This window comes from Eptatretus burgeri, chromosome 6 (assembly GCF_056783735.1).
Source record: "Eptatretus burgeri isolate ZD-2024b chromosome 6, Ebu_testis_v1, whole genome shotgun sequence".
Taxonomy (NCBI): domain Eukaryota; kingdom Metazoa; phylum Chordata; class Myxini; order Myxiniformes; family Myxinidae; genus Eptatretus; species Eptatretus burgeri.
Window position 1 is genome coordinate 102,912,706 of NC_140966.1, and position 11,853 is coordinate 102,924,558.

General features: G+C 45.3%; 1 long non-coding RNA gene across 1 annotated transcript; it reads left to right on the forward strand.

The window, feature by feature from the left end:
- The first annotated feature begins 760 nt into the window (after nucleotides 1–760).
- Nucleotides 761–11,314, forward strand: LOC147025490 (uncharacterized). Its single transcript, XR_015059558.1, has 2 exons — nucleotides 761–865; nucleotides 10,768–11,314. It is a non-coding gene; the product is annotated as an uncharacterized LOC147025490 (long non-coding RNA).
- The last annotated feature ends 539 nt before the right edge of the window (nucleotides 11,315–11,853 follow it).

Genomic DNA, 11,853 nt, shown 5'->3' on the forward strand with positions numbered 1-11,853 from the left:
GCACAAGAGGGAATCCCGGAACGCCTGGCGGACGAGACCCGGTTCTGTTTCCACATGTTAGCCATGGAGTTTAATAGGTTTGAGTTGGAACACACACGCTGGGTCCGATAGGATGGTGCACAGGTGATGATCTGCCTTTGGGTTCGGTTCTCCTCCAGACTATATAATACTATACACTGTTCGGATTGGTGCTTTGCAGGTGGAGTGTTACATTACAAAGTGCACCAACCAACGGATGGACGTTAAACTGGGTTTGTGGACGTTAAAGATCCCATGGTGTCTTTCACGAAGAGTATGTGGGTTATCTCAAGAAACCTCCTGGACTAATTACAAATTCCTGCCCAAATCACCTTCGGTCAAATGCCAGACCTGGCCAGCCGGTCCGTGACAGACTTGGCCCAATAATTTTCCTCTTTGGCAACCCCACAATAATGAAAGTGGCCACGTGGGATGAATTGGGGCAGATAAAGAAGTACAGTAGTAGTAGTAGTAGTAGTAGTAGTAGTAGTAGTAGTAGTAGTAGTAGTAGTAGTCGTAGTATAGTTGTAGTAGTTTACGAGTAGTGGTAGTCGTAGTAGTAGACGTACACATCAACAGCTGTAATTATTTTTGCTCATCCCTTTGGAACAAACTCCAAGCACATGTTCAACAAATCCTTATATTTTGCAAATATTGAATCCTGCCTTTGAATTGAGGCTGTGACAAATACCTTGAGATTTATGGCTCCAAAAAATGCACATGGGGCGGGGCTGACAACTGGGGGGGGAATGGGGGGTGGAGCTTCGACTTCTGGACTTGGCAATTGGAGTGGATTCGCGTGTCCTCATCACTCGCTCGCTTCAAAACCCTTGGAAACTCATTCGAGGTAAGTTTGGCAAAAATGTTTTTCATGATCAAAGGTCTCGCACCGTCGTTTGGCTTGTTTATAAGTTTGGAAATCATGACAAATGTGTTGAAAATTTGCATTTCGATGACATGTTTAGAGTATGCCTGGTGTTGGCTTAATGGTTGGGGTGGCAGGCTTGGGATCCTCGGATCCTGAGTTCAAATCCCACTCGGCTGTTGAATTAATACCAGGTGGGGTTGACTCTGCCTGTCATCCTTCCGAGGTCGGCAAAATGAGTGCCAGCATGCTGGTATACTGTGTCGGAGTGGCGACCCGTCCAGGATTGTTCCCAATAGCCAAGGAGACTGCTTGGGCAGCACCAACGCTCTGCACAGAGTATGGTCCCAATGGATGGATGGTAAAGAGTGAACGTTTTCCAAATGTTAATTTGGTGTTTAATTCGCAAAAAAACCAAACAAACAGTTGCCTCATATTGCTAAGACTGATTGTCGTGTAAAACGATGAATGTTTTGCTCGATAATGAACATTACGAGGGGATGCTCGATGGTCAAGCAAGGACGATGAGGCACAAATGTCCGTGAGGTAAATAAATCGTTCGTGGTTGATATGAAAACGGTTAAAATGTCTCGTTTTGTAAAACATGTTCTTATTCAGAGACGTCGAAGTGGACACATCGGGGTGATCGTTCGCTCAAATTGATATGTAAGATTTGTGTGTGCTAGGCCTCAGGCTTTGTCATCACGAGGTAGTGAAGTTAGTTTCATTTCCCTTTCTCACTTCTGTTTTTATTCTTTTGTTTTTTTATTAACTCTGTTTTGTCACCAAATTACACAATATTATATGTCGCTGAAATATCTCACATGATGCTCGAAAGAAATGCAGATAAAACGATTCCACATTACAAAATGTCCCCCCTGACGAATGGTGGCGATTCACGATATGGCTTCACAGAGCTGATCCTAATAAAATCGTTTCCTTGCAAGGAATTTCCACATGTGATGAGGTCATTATCCCCCATCAAAGCCTGAATGACACCAACTTGTGATTTTCCATACTCTATCCTCTAAGTGCTGAGTATCAAGCAAGGAAGCAGCACATGCCGTTTTTGGAACGACTTGCCTGGGGTTTGAACCACTGACTTCTCAGAGTCAGAATGGATCTCGAACTGTTGTGCCAGCAAATCTGGTTAATCTGTACTAATTCCTAAGAATTTTGATCTCTAGAAAAGTTTTGGTGTCCGCATGAAAATACAACCCGGGCAGCATGTCTCCATAAACAAGTTTGGGACAGGTCCCAGTCCGTCCGTCTCCATTAAAGTAATTTGCAGCTCGAACTCGGCCAGATCGTGAAAGTGAGGCCTGGGTTAAGCTTCGACCTTACAGGGCCAGCGCAGGTACACAGCACATCAGAATTGGCAACGCAGATAATATACATATTCCTCGTTCTTCGTCATTCACTCGGTATTCTGGAATGTGGAAAAACAGTGATTCAGGATATCACCGTGCCAGTTGAGGGTGTAAATGTTACGCATGTAGAAATATAGCATGCAATCCATTCACAAACTAGTATAGAGGGGGAGCACTCGGTAGAGTGCAAAACCTCTGCCGCCAATACTGCTGGGTCACTTAAGTGAACATGATATCCTATTCATTGTAGGTCAAAACGGATCAGACTCTACTGAACCACGATTGAATAAACTAAACTAGATCAACGCGCATGTAGAAATGCCAATAAAATAAAATCGAAATTTTTTTTGAAAAAAAGTGCAAAATTTCTTTTTTTTTTCTCCAACAATTTTTTGGGGGGGTTGGAAATCACTTAAAACATGAAGGAATGCAAAAAAAAAATTCAAATATTTTTCAAATAAAATCGAAATTTTTTTGAAAAAAAAGTTGCAAAATTGTTTTTTTGGGGGGGTTGGAAATCACTTAAAACATGTAGAAATGCAAAAACAAAAATTCAAATATTTTTTCAAAATGGCCGCCATAGCGGCCATATTGGACTTTGGACGAAGTCCAAAATCTAATGGCATGATCCTTGGACCATACCTAATCCCCCCACCAAGTTTCGTCGAAATACGTCCAGGAGTTTTTCCGTAATACTGTTCACAAACAAACAAACAAACAGACAGGGGTGAAAACAGTAACCTCCGTCCATCTTCGAGTGCGGAGTTTAATTATACTACAAAAGGTAAATAAGCAACAAAAGGGATAGCTGGCTATCATGTGCAGCCTGTGGCTGCTGGTTGCATCATTTTTTAGGGGGCATACCTGTGCCACTGATGCATTGCCTTCTGTTAACAATACACTGGTACCTCAGAAGGTATTTCACCAACCTCAGAAGGATGACATCCTGAGTCAATCCCACCTAGTGTTAATTCAACAACCAGCAGGTTCGATATCAAGACCCTAAGATCTTAAGCCAGCTACCTTAACCGTTAAGCCAACATCAGGCTTGCACCAAGGATGAGAAAATATGATCCATTTTGTACACCATGACCGTGCCCATGAGAACTTTGGAGCAATGTGTCAAACCTATAGGCTACATACGTACATCCCACCAACAAAAACAACTCACGTCTCACCCTTGGTGTGCGAGCTGGTCTCAGCCTGCAAGCGGGTGCCGCCCTCGACTTCCAAGGGCTGGTCTCGCTTTCGGTCTGCAAGCCACGTCGTCAGTTTGTGAGCTACATTAGGAAAAGTGATTTTGTCATATTCAAACAGACTGACTCCTCGTGACTATTATACAGTATTCCTTCAGAAAGACTATGCCTTCAGAAAGTATTCACATCCCTTGACCTTTTCACATATTGTTGAGTTACAGCCTGAATTTAAAATGGATTAAATTTAATTTTTTGTCTCAAATCTACACAAAATATCCCATAATGACAAAGTGGGAACATGTTTTCAGAAATTTTTACAAATCCATTGAAAATGAAAAACAAATATGCAAGGCCAAATAAAAAAATACCAGTTGATCGTCCCTGCCCGCTTCCTTTTTTGAAGCCGCCTCCTTTTTTGTTGTTTGTTATCTTGTCAAACATCACATGAGGAAAAAAAATTGCACCCATGACTGAAGGAAGCTGTACAGGGAAACTGCTCTACCACTTCAAGGTTGGGATGGCGCTCGATGGTGGACAGATTTCCCATCTCAGCCAAGGAACTCTGTCGTTCTATCAGAGTGGTCATTGGGTTCTTGGTCACCTCCCTGACCAAGGTTCTTCTTGCCCGGTTACTCAGTTTGGTCGAACGGCTAGCTCTAGTAAGAGTCTGGGTAGTTCCATATTCTTTCCATTTCCTAATGATGGAGCTCACTGTGTGTGCTATTAGGAATTTTAAACACTCCAGAAATTGTTTTGCACCCTTCTCCAGATCTCTTCACAATTCTATCTCGGAGTTCTACAGACAGTTCCTTGGAATCCATGGTGGAGTTTCTGCTCTGACATGCATTGTCAGCTGTGGGACCTTATATAGAAAAGTCGTGTTTCTTTCTCCATCCATCCATTGGGACCATACTCTGTACAGAGCGTCGGTGCTGCCGAAGCAGTTTCCTTGGCTATTGGGCACAATCCTGGACGGGCTCAAGCGTTTGGACATCTGAGTCTGAGCTTATCATCTGAGCTCAAGCGTTTGGACATCGGTATTGCAGCTCTCTCTGAGGTTCGGAGACAGGATTGTGGTGAGATAATGGTGGGTGGTTACACCTACCATTGGTCTGGTCGCTCTGATGGTTACCATACTCAAGGAGTTGCTGTAGCTGTGTCGAATAAGCTGACCCCAATGATAACACTGAACAACAAAAATTTCTTACTGGAGATGTGTAAAGTGATTTAGACTAATTTGGGTACGCTGATTTCAAAAATCATAACCGTTTTGCTGTATCACATCAGGATTTTCAGTAACAGAAATATTCCCATTGCCTAGAAGTCAGGATTTCAATGAAATTTACAAAAATTCATTTATTTCATCATGAATGCTTCAAAATTATAGAAATTACAGAAAAACTCCACTAGAATGTAATTAAAAATGCTTTAGGCATTTGGCTTTGCGTTTGTGCTGCTCTGTGTCAGTTTCACGATGCAGGAACCAGCAGAAATCGCCCATCATGTTCGGGTTGTGCCGCCCTTGGTAACGCGTCTCCATGAGTGAAATCTCTTGGTGGAATCGCTCGCCGTGCTCGTCCGAGACTGCTCCCAAGTTGTCAGGGAAGAAGTTCAGGTGCTGGTGTAGGAAATGGATTTTCAGGGACATCCTGGAGCCAAGTTTCCTGAAGGACTCCAGCAGCTGCTGCACTATTTCTTCATAGTTGTCCGCGCGCTCGTTCCCCAAGAAGTTGTCCGTCACAGCTTTGAAGCTCCTCCACGCTGCCAGCTCTTTGGGGTTTAGAGTTGTCGGAAAAGTTTCGTCCTTCATAATCTGTCGGATTTGCGGTCCAACAAAGACACCAGCCTTGATCTTGGCCTCCGACAAGGTGTTGCCAAACTTTTCCTTGAGGTATAAAAACCCACGCCCATTCAGATCCATTGCCCGTACAAAACTTTTCATCAAGCCGAGCTTTATGTGGAGTGGTGGAAGGAAAACCTTGGCTGGGTCGACAAGGGCGACATGCTTCACGTTGTGTCGACCAGGTACATGCTCTTTTCGCTCTTCCCAATCTTTCTTCGTCCAGTGATTCTTGTCGTCTCTGCTATCCCAGAGACAAAGGAAGCACATGTATTTCGTGTAGCCTGACTGCAGCCCTAACAACAGCGCCACCACTTTCAAGTCTCCGCAGATGTGCCAGTTGAAGTCATTGTACTTGATGGAATCAAGCAGCTGCCGCATAGTCTCATAGGTCTCTGTCATGCCGAACGCGTGAGCCAGTGGGACTGATGGTTTCTCGTTGCCATTGTGGAGCAAAACAGCCTTCAAGCTGTTCTTCCCCGAGTCGATGAAGAGGCGCCAGTCTGCAGGATCGTGATCACACCCAAGTTCTTTCAACAGACCGTTGATGTCACTGCAGAATGTCATCGTGTCTTCCATCTCAAAGAACTCAGCCATGTCTCTGTGACGTGCTCTGAACAAGGATATCTTGGTGTTAGGTTCAAGTAGATTCCACTGCTGCAGCCTTGATCCAAGCAGCTCTGCCTTTGCCTTTGACAGCGAGAGATCTCTTACAAGATCATTTAAGTCTCCCTGGTTCAGAAGGTGTGATTCTTGAGTGTCGGGTTCAAAAGGTTCATCATCACCATCCTCTTCACCACTGCTTACAGCTATGTTCTGATCAGCTGGAGGTGTTGGAACGGGGTTCTCGTCATCATGAGGCACAGGTTTACGAGCAGAGACGCAGTCAGCGTACTTGATGTGACCTTTATTCTTCTTGTTGAAGCCGGCGATGCTTGTGCAGCAGAAATAACAATCATCATGATTCTGCGGCTCACGCCATATCATGGGCACCGCAAATGGCATGCTCGCGCGCTTGCCCACCAACCACTGAGTCAAGGTTGTGTGACAGCTTGTGCAGCAGATGTGTGGTGCCAGCTCTGTTCTTGGTCCCCCACCTTACACCCGAAGTAGTGAAAGTAGGCGGCCTTCATTTTCACTGCTGTAGATATACTTCGCTGTTGATCTTTTTTGGTATACCGACCACAGACATAACAGAAGTTGTCAGGATGATTGGTACAGGAACGCCTACTCATCTTTATCTGAAAGAAAGAAATATAACACAAGTTAACAACAATTGTACGAAATAGACATGTTAAAGACATATGTAAATTTCATTGAAATCCTGACTTCTAGGCAATGGGAATATTTCTGTTCCTGAAAATCCTGACGTGATACAGCAAAACGGTTATGATTTTTGAAATCAGCGTACCCAAATTAGTCTTAATCACTTTACACATCTCCAGTAAAAAAAATTTTTGAAATTTGTTGTTCAGTGTAATTGAGGTAACACCAGTCAACGAGCGTATTATGAGACGAAGGATTCGTCACTCCTTAGGTGTCATTTCCCTGGTCTCTGTCTATGCTTCGACTGTGGCGAGTGACCTCACCGTGAAGGATGCATTCTACGCCACGCTCGAGTCTGATTGATCAGTGCCCCAGACGAGATACACTTCTAGTCTTGGGGGATTTCAATGCATCGACTGGAACTGATAGGGATGGTTATGAGACATGTGTTGGTCCCCATGGGTCAGGAACTATGAGCCAGAATAGCACTAAGTTCCTTGACTTTGCAAGAAGTCATGGACTTAGGGTGGCTGGTTCATGGTTTCAGCACCCACAAGCTCATCGCTGGACTTGGTATTCCAACACTGGCGGAGTGGCAAAGGAGATTGACCAATTCCTCATTGACGGTCGTTGGAGGATGATCCAGAACTGCAGGGTCGACCGGAATGCTCAGTTCCTCAATACTGACCAACGGCTTGTTGTAGCAACTCTAAAGCTGCACCTTAAATCCTGGAGAATGGTACCATCCCAGCCAAGGCTGGATGTTGGCAAGCTCAGGGATAAGAGAGTTTCTGAGGAGTTTGCAAACAGGCTGAGTGGAATTTAGGGGTGTCGGGTGCTTTGGGGGGTCCTGAAGAGTTGTAGAGTGCCTTCAAGACCACTGTCCTTGATGTTGCCGGTGGATGTCTTGGAACTCACCTTAGGGCAAAGACGAATTTTGTCTCTCAAGGGACACTGGATACCATTGACCAGAGTCGCAGGGCCAGGCTGAATGGCAGAGCTGAGCTGTTCAGAGAGCTGAGGCGTGAAACTGTATGTGCACTAAGGGTGGACAAGGAGGCCTATGTGCAAGGAATCTGTGAGGGGGTAGAGCATCACCTGTGGACAGGTGATTCTCGTCCCGCTTACAGGGGAATTCGCGCATTGCGTTCCACCAAGCCCATCCCTCGGAGCACTGTAGTTAGAGCAGAGAGTGGTAGGCTCTTGACAGAGGAGTCTGAAGTGAAGGCCCGCTGGGCCGGTTACTTTGAGCGGTTGTACCAGGCTGATCCCCCAACTCTCAAGATGGACGTCAAGGGTGTCACAATCCCTGTTGCTGACCCTCGAATCAACTGTGGTCCACCTTCGCTTGTGGAAACACAGGCTGCGGTGAACCGGTTGAAACGGGGTAAGGCTCCAGGGATCTGTTGCATCCATGCTGAACTTCTCAAGGCTGGTGGAAATGCTGCACTCGTGTTGTTGCATGCAGTTTTGTGCTCTGCCTGGAAAACAGGCATCATCCCAACTGATTGGAAGAGGAGCCTTGTTGTCCCTCTCTGGAAAGGGAAGGGTGATCGCCAAGACTGCAACAACTACCGAGGGGTGACGCTGCTCTCAGTGCCGGGCAAGGTCTTTGCTCGGATAATTCTTGATAGGGTTTCGCCACCACCTGCTTGAGCACCAGCATCCAGAGCAGTCAGGCTTTACACCAAAGAGGTCAACGATTGACCGTATCCTTGCTCTCCGTGTCCTCACCGAACGCAGACGAGAGTTTCGGCAGGGGCTGCTTGCAGCCTATGTTGATCTCTGTAAAGCGTTCGATTCAGTGAATCGGGATGCCCTCTGGAGGATTCTTGGTCTTCGTGGGGTGCCACCAAACTGATCGATCTGATGTCTGAACTCTACTCTGGTACTGAGAGTGCTGTGAAGTGTGGTGGTACCACCTCAGAGTTATTTCCAGTTTTCCTGGAGTTCGTCAGAGGTGTGTACTGGCTCCCACACTTTTCAGCACATGTATGGACTGGATTTTAGGGAGGATGTCGGAAATATCAAGCTGCGGTGCATCGTTTGGGAATGTCAAGATCTCAGACTTTGATTTCGCAGATGATGCAGTCATCTTTGCAGAGACTTTAGATATCCTTTTGGGGGCCCTCTAGGTGCTGAATGAAGAGTCGGAGCCGCTGGGATTATGGGTTTCTTGGGTCAAAACTAAGATCCAGGCTTTCAATGATATCTTGGATGCTGCTGTCCTGTCTGTGTCTGTTTGTGGTGAGGATGTTGAGGTCGTGGAGAGATTCACTTACCTTGGCAGTGATATTCATGTCTCTGCTGGCTGTGAGTCAGAGGTCAATAGACGTCTGGGTCGGGCCTGGGGAGTCATGGATTCACTGGATCATGGGGTGTGGCACTGCCGGTACCTGTGTGGGAGGACGAAAGTCTGAGTCTTCAGGTCCTTGGTGCTTCCAGTCTTGCTCTATGGATGCAAAACTTGGATTCTGACCAAGTATCTGAGACGGAGACTTAATTCCTTTGGTACCAGGTCTCTTCGGAGAATCCTTGGCTATCGCTGGTCAGATTTTGTATCCAACGAGCGGTTGCTGAGAGAGACTTGGATGACATTTGTTACTTGCATGGTCCGTGAGCGTCAGTTGCGGCTGTATGGATATGTGGCTCGTTTTCCTGACGCTGACCCTGCTCACCAGATTCTCTCAGCGAGGGAGTCTCATGAGTGGAGGAGGCCACGGGGCCGACCACGTGCCTCGTGGTTGCAGCAGGTTGCCCAGCATCTCAAGGAGATGGGGATTGGCCTAGCATCTGCCTGGGAGGAGGCCAGACGGAGGCCCCTGGAGTACCGGCGGAAAGTGGACGCAGCGACGTTCTGTTCTGGCACATGCTCCCATACCTGACCTGACCTGACTTGGACGGGTCGCCACTCTGACGCAGGATACTCGAATGACTCGGTCATCCCAGCAAGCTGGTACTCATTTTGCCGACCTCGGAAGGATGGCAGGCTGAATAAACCCCCTGGTGAAGTCATTCAGCGGGAAAAGAGGCTTGAACTCAGGACTCTTGGATCCCAAGCCGCCACCCTAACCACTAAGCCAACACTAAGCCAACTAAGCCAACCACTAAGTCCATGTCCAATCCTCTTCTTGCATTAGTTGCACTCTCACTCAATCATGATTGCACTCTCAATTTCTTTCTCAATCATGTCCAATCAATTGAATTGTCCATAGGTGGACTCCAATCAAGTTGTCGTGACATCTCAAGGATGATCAAAGGAAATTGGATGCACCTGAGCTCAATTTGGAGTGTCAGAGCAAAGGGGTTGAATATTGACTGATTGATGCAAAACATTTCAGATTCTCATTTTTAATTGATTTGTAAAAAAAAATTCTAAAAACATGTTTCACTTTAACATGATGGGGTATTTAGTGTAAATCGGTGACAAAGAATTTAAATGTATTCCATTGTGAATCTCGGCTGTAACACAACGGAATGTGACGAAGTCGAGGGGTGTAAACACTTTCTGAAGGCACTGTATGATTCCAGACAGATTAATTTCTCCATCGTTTTGACACACCTGACTTCCGTTGACACAGACCTTTATCTAGAGATTTATTCCACACTCACCTGACTGTTCGACCACGCCTTGTGTCATGAATATAACAAGGTATTGAGTGACATTATGTTCCTCCTGAGACAATTGAAAAATAAACTTGGTGTGTGAATGAAAATTCAAATTTCTTTTCAATTATTATGTGAATAGAGGACCTCTCCAGGTTTCTGTAGGATTAATTAAAAACGAATAAAATTAATGCAGAAAGTTTTTGTTTTTGTCGGCCTATTCTTCGTGTTCCCATTTCGTGCATTTCTGGCCAGGATGCAGGTCTACCGTGTTCGAATCCCAAGCTATTAAAAAAATTGGGGAAACTGATATCTCCCAATGTGCTTATCATAAATGTGTAATGTCTACAATATCTTCTCAGAGCTTTTGATTACTGTATACATTTTTTTGGTGATTTTTGAGGATTTTTTTTTTTTTGCCAGCTAAATGACCTTGTGTTGTTCACTAGCATTAGAATGACAGGTACTTGGATCAGATATGTCGATGACACTTGAGTAAATATTGATAATATCATATTACGTGCCTGTAACTTGGCATTTGGACGGTCTATATTCTCTGTGCCAAAGGATAGAGTGGTGTACTCGATGGCTTCTGCTCCCCTCTAGGATGGGAAATATTCTTTGGAGCATCGTATGGTTCCTCATTCTCATCTTCCTCGCCTGGCCCTTCGGCATATTCATGGGCGGTATCTACGGATTTGTAGCTCCGCTCACGACGTGTTGCGGCTGCTCGGATTTTACACAACTCCTGCTGAAAGGTGTGCAAATCGGGGCAACCTGTGCACAAAACTGCAAGGATGGGAAGAGCATGATTTGAAGGCAGTCGTCCCATGAGGAGGTCCACCTGTGTATTCCATCAGCCAAGCGCTGTCGCTCACACAGTGCTGTCTTTCTTTTTCTTTTTCCAATATGGTACTTTAAAACCTTCAGTGTTGTTCATCTTATTCTTTTTGGCCTGTACCTGTCTTTTTTTCCTTTTCTTCAATCTTGCTTTCCTTTGTGATACAGCTTGTGATTAAAATGCAACTTCCTGTTAAAATGACTTCTTCTGGAATTTAAACATTCCTTGACAATCTCCTCTCCCATGAATATCGGTTTTGTTCTTTTCCAAGTCCTCAGTTTTGTAAAAATAAAAATAAAAATCATTCAGTAAGCAGTGCTTCATCTGCTTGCACGAAGAGTAGGCGAGCTATCACTGGTACCCCAGCTAAATTCCTGCTCTGGTGCTGACCGCAGTTTGTGGAAGCATTTGCGGATTTTATCCGTGTGTTCATGTGTCAGTTGAATGGTGTGGATGTGAATAGAACCTTGTATCAGTGACATAGAAAACGTTTCCCCACATTTTGAATGGACTGCCAACTGATCCCGATTCTCATTTCATGTTTTGTTTGATGTTTTCATTTGATGGATTGCAAGCAATGGCTTTGAAATTACAAAAACAAAACTTCCTTTTGACCGCCTCATCCGAGAGGAACACACCCTCGCCTCTAAGCTGTCTAGTTTGGGTTTGAATCGTGACCCAGCTATAAACTGTCATCCTGGTGTTTCACAGGCAGGGTGATTCATCAACGTGTGTGCCGTCCCTCGGATAGATAAACGGGTGTCCTGTCTGCCAGCATTCGTTGGTGGATGCTAAAAATCCCATGGGGTCCTTCACAAAGAGTAGGCAAGCTATCACCAGCACCCTGAACA